Genomic DNA, 5682 nt, shown 5'->3' with positions numbered 1-5682 from the left:
CCCTCAGACCCGCCCCGGCTCCCTCCCTTTCTCCCGCCACGCTCCAACCCAAGCAACCGTACGAGGAGCGGCTGAGCTCATTTGGTCTGTTCAGCCTGGAGAAGAGGAGACTGAGGGGAGACGTCATTGCACAACTTCCTCGTGAGGGGAAGCAGAGGGGCACGCAGCGATCTCTCTGTGGTGATCAGTGACAGAACCCAAAGGAATGGCATGAAGCTGAGTCGCGGGAGGTTTAGGTTAGATATTAGGAAAATGTTTTCATCCAGGGAGTGGTTGGAGCAGGCGGCCCAGGGCTCCCCAGGGAAGTGGTCAGAGGACAGAGCCGGTGAAAGTTGAAGAAGCGCTTGGAGAACGCCAGCTCCCTCAGCTGCAGCTGTAGGTGCTCTGTGGTCGGCCTGAAGGGGTGAACAGCCCCCACCGCAGGGCCGCGCTCGCTCCAGCAGCTTCTGAGGGCAAGGTCTCACCCGCCTGCTCTGCTGCCCACCTGGGAGTGCTGAACAGCACCAAAAGCGGCTTCTGCAGCCCTCGTTTTGTCACAAGCATATTCGCTGTTGCTCCTTAAAACAGAAAGTATAAAGCTTTGTAAACTGTAATGCTTTCTCTGCAGCACTACATGCGCCATTTTTTTTCCACGCTGAATTGCTTATGATTTTTCTTGAAGAGAAGTCCAATATATGATAAATAACTTCCTAAGTTAGGAATGATCCAAGGGAGCACGTACAGCTCCCGGGCAAAGCAGGGCGCTGCGGGAGGCTGGTTTTAAAACACGTGCACCGACTCTCCAGGGATGCTCTATAGACTTGGCCAAGCCTGTGAGGACAGGTATCCATCACTCCACTTCTGCTGGAGCTCTAAGCCCATTCCCACAGCTGCCTAAAGAATATAGTGTTGCATTTTGAAACCCTCAAATTCAGAAACATTAGCAGCCTTCCACTTCGGTTAAAGTAAACCCACAACACCGTACTTATGCATTTGAGACAACAATTCTTTCCACTTAATTTTCAAAACCATGTCAGAAACAAACAGTAAATGGACAAACATAATGCCTGGTACTATAGTTATTGTATAGTTACTTGTTCACTAGATCTCTAAACTTAATGGAAGGACAAGATCCACTTGACAAAATAATTGATAAAGCAAAGAGAGCAGAGGAAGACAAATCAGTAGACTTAGAAGATAGTTCATAATTTGTAAGATTCATTTAGCATTTCATAAACAGTGCCAGCTTTCAAATACACGTAGAATATTTTTAATCCATTATACAGATAACGTTTTTTGAGCTCTGCAAAACATCAGACTATTTAATAGCTATATATCCGTCAGTTTGAGGGCAGCAAAGCACAGTCCAGGGTCCTATTGCAATGCACCGCCTCAAACTGCCTCACGTTTGAAGAAAATGTTTCCATTTTGAATGTATATAATTCCCAAGTCAACTCTGTGAAAATCATAGAAACACATAGCTACAGGCTATTTACACAATTTAAATAAAATTTAAGGTTTCAAAATAATCCATGGATCAGCCTATTGACTTAAAATTAGGACATGAGAATATACATATATTCCAAAATGTGTACATCTGCTCAGAGTATTGTAAATGTTTCCTTACCACACTTTTAGGAATAAAGTCTAGCTGGATTTGTTTGTTCTATTTGTGCAATGGGAATAATCAAAGCAAAACAACACACTGTGTTGGGGAGAAAAAAAAATTTGAAATCTTACCTTGATTCTTAAATCCTAATGCAAACTGCTGAAAGCTAAAAAATGTATTCTTTTGAAGCATTTCAACTCATTTTGGGTTGGGCTTTTTTCAGGCCACAAATTTCAGCATACAAACATAGAAATCTAGGGTACTGCCACATTTGTTCTGAGTTTTTTTGAGGAGAATATAATTTTCATGAAATTTAAACAAAACTTCAAATATTCTGACATTTCCTCATTTATTCATAGCATCACGAGTCTTCATAGGCAACGATCAGGAGATAAAAGACAATAGATAAATCAACTATCACAGTAGACAGATAAATATTAAATAGAAAATCTTAAGGACATAGTTATCCAATGTAGCTTTTGTATTTCACAAAAACATTCTTCTTAATAACAGCCTCCATTAACATGCAGCTTCTTTGTCCTAATATATTAAAGACCTACACTATTTCTGAGTAGCTCTGGATCTCTCTTTGTAAACACCCTAATGGGAAACTTGTTGTTTGGCTTAGTTTTCACAAAGTGCAAAGCGCTAACTTGGCACCCTCAGAAAGCAAATCCCTGTTGCACCTCAAACAAGATTAGCACTGGAGCACATGACCCTGCAGGCTGGAGAGTATCTGCAGTACAGCCCAGTGTTTCCACCCCTAGTCTGCAAAGATAAAATCAGTCTGAGAGAACAACTCGCTGTGCTTATCTACTGATTTAATGGGCAGTGAAAAAAGACTTCAGTGCCACATGGAGCCCTGATGTCCTCAGCAGCAGGAGGAGCCACACTGCTTACAAGGATTTGGAGAGCTTCACTCTATTTTTAACTCTTAGAGGAAATTTCTGAAACTTTTGATACCTCTTAGACAACAACAGATGGATCATTCATTCCATCCAGCACATTTTCATGTTTCCACAGAAAGGTAGGCAAGGAGATTAGTTTTGCCTTATCCTCCTTCCTACCATGTAAATGCCTAAACATAATTAAAATTTTTTCTACCAGTTAATAAAACTGAGACGTTGAACAAAGACCTTATTACAAAGACTGTAATTAATCTGTTTAAAACAAATGTTGTTTTGCTTGTAGAAGCGGATCTACCCACATATTTCTTAAATGCATTAATGTAGGATGGTTGTAACATACCCCCTGTAGTTCAAAAGTATATAATAGTAATTAATAATCACACTTTGTATTTATGACTCATACATCGGCAGAGAAAGAGGGGTCAGAATATGTTTCATATGAATGTGTCTCAGATACCACTGAGAAAATACTGAACCAAGTCCTGACTCATCCCTTGGGGCTCCTTCCTCAGAAACTTCCTACTGCTTCCGAACAGGAGTTGTTACCATTTCAAACTTCTCTGTTTGGAGAAGCACGCCACGGACGCCTATGACAGCTCAGTAGTGTCCTATTTAGAGTCCCCATCGCACTCTGGAAGACCTCTATGCCGCGCAAATGCTCAGTACGAAACCAACATAGCTAAGTCCTTGAATATGCTAAAAATAACTAAAACATCAGGACGAGCCAAACCATCCACATAAATTACTTCCTCCGCAGCGCGCCGCAACAAGGCGCTCCTTTCTTGCCCGCGCTCACAAGGGCCTGCTCCCGCGGTGCCCGGCTGGCCGCGGGGATACTCCAGGGATGCCTCAGGGATGCTCCAGGGATGCTCCAGGGAGGCAGCGGGGCCGCAGCCCGCCGGGTCTGCGCGTCCCCAGCAGCCGGCAGTGGCCGGGCAGGCCTCCGACAGCCCCCGTGGTGAGCGGCGGTGCCGGCCCGGCCGCCCGCCCTCCGAGGCGGGGCCGCGCTGGGGCCCGGGAGCGGGGCGGGCACGGGGCAGCTCCTGCGGGCAGCGCCGGGGCGGCGGGCGGAAGGTAACGCGGGCCGGGGGGTGCGCGCAGCTTGCCGAGGTGTGGTGAGGTCTGAACCCGAGGCCGCGGAGGTCGGATTTGAGAGTGTCCCTGCTCCGGCCTCCCTCGGCTCTCTCTTCCCGACCCCTGTCCGCCCCGGGGCTGCGCTCCCGCGGTGGCAGCTGGGTGGGAGGGAGCTGCGGTGCGGTCCGGCCCGCCCGAGATGTTTCTGAGTAGGCTTTTCTGCCTGGGAGAGTGGCTCTGTGCCAGAGATCCTCAGCTGCGAGAACTGCAAAGGTGGGACTTGCAGGCCTGGGACGGACTCTGTGTTAGCTTTCCCTTCTTACGCTTTAAATTCCATACGTAGCAAATCGAAAGACAGCCGAGTAAATGGCAGCGTTTCCCAGAGGCGGAAACACTCTTAATAGTTTTTCGGGTTTTTTTACACTTTACATCAGCTTTGGCATCCTCCTGTCGCCTGGAGGCCTCCCGCTTCCGGATGCTTGGGTGAATTGCGTTCTCTAGTTTGTGCAAACGCCTCTGTAATGATTGTTTATCTGGAGAAAAGGCTTTCTGCTGCCGGAGTTCCGTCCGTGCTAGAGCAGAGCCGCGTGTTGGTTGCCGTGCGAGGAGAGCGAGCTGCCGCCGTGCTCGGCGCTTCCCAGGGAGCCGGCGGGGCTGAGCGCAGCCCCTGCTCCCGCCGGGCTCACCCCGGCACCGCTCAGCCTCGGCGGAGAGAGGGGTGCTGCTGAAATCCTGCCGTGGCGGCGGGGGTGAGTAGTGCCTCTGAAAAGGCTTCAGAGAGCTTTTTGCGGTTACTCGGGCCAGCACTCGGGCTCGGCATGCATGGCTAGCTGGGAATGGACAGTGGAGGTAAAAGCTGCCGGATCTAAGAGCGTTGTCATAAATTAAATTAATGCTTCTGGCATAGTGTTGTGACTTGGCTTGTCTAACTCGTTGTGACAGCTACAGTGCATGCTGACTTGTTTGGGATGCTACCAAAGCCTTGGGTGTTTATTTTTCTGCTTTAGATGCCAGGCTAACTGTCCTAAATCTTATCTTTGGACACTGTTGCAAACATTTAGCTGCGTGCATGCTATGTCATAACCATGGGTATCTCTTGCTGATCCTTGAGTGCTGTTCTGCAGCATCTTCTCTTCTGATTTTACATGCTGAACTAAAGTGTAGAACAGGAAATTTTATATTAATGAGGGGTTTGCTAGTCAAGCTAATTGTTAAAAGCAAAACAAAAAGAAAATAAGGGAGTAAAGTAAGAGGTGACTAACTGCTAGTGTCCAAAAGAAGCATGTGCTACATCAGCAGTCCCTTCCAGATGGTATATTAGAATTCAAACTATAATGAATGTATTAAGAGAAGATTTTCTCTTCCTCATTTATTACAGGTTTATTACAAGCTATCCCTAGTCTTTGATAAGCCTGGGCAGATAATTTTGAAAGCAGCATGGAACAATGCTAACATAACTGAAAGTGACCTTGCCCTGACCAGATTACTAACACACACACACACACACACACACACACACACACACAAAAACACACACGTGTTTAACATTCCTTTTCTATATATAATAAACCAAGAGTCATTCCAAAGCTGTTTATGCCCTTTGAAATTTTATCCATAATGAAAATGAGTGGATAGCCTAGTTTCAAGTAATAATTTTATGTATGTGTGCAGGTTTCATTATTTTGAAGTCTTAAGTTTTCTGTTATGAAATCTTTTGGAACATCATGACTTTTTTTTTTTTGTAACTAGCTTTCATAGAGGGAAATCCTTGTTTCTTATTAGAGAAGAGTTGCTGTAATATTTACTAAATCTGTTCTTTCTTGTATTTGTGAAATTAGTAATCTAGTGTAATTTTTAGTAAGCAGAAGCAATTGTTATTAAAAATTGATGTGCTTTATACATCTTAGTTGTTAATACCGTTTTCATTTGGATGCATGTATTTCCTCAAATGTGCATCAAAGGTTCCTTTAAGGTGAGATTGATGCACTTTTCACCCACCACCATCAATGTCACAGACAAATAAAAGGTCAGCTTGATAAATCACTCAGTCTGTCATGATAGGGGTGTGGTAGCTGCAAGGTTGTCTTCTGAGCTAAATCCTTAGAGTTTATT

This window comes from Pseudopodoces humilis, chromosome 3, assembly GCF_049639895.1.
Source record: "Pseudopodoces humilis isolate 2021_Gansu_Grassland_sample_001 chromosome 3, ASM4963989v1, whole genome shotgun sequence".
NCBI classification, from domain to species: Eukaryota; Metazoa; Chordata; class Aves; order Passeriformes; family Paridae; genus Pseudopodoces; species Pseudopodoces humilis.
The sequence above is the reverse complement of the archived record's forward strand: the minus strand, read 5'-3'. Positions refer to the sequence as shown.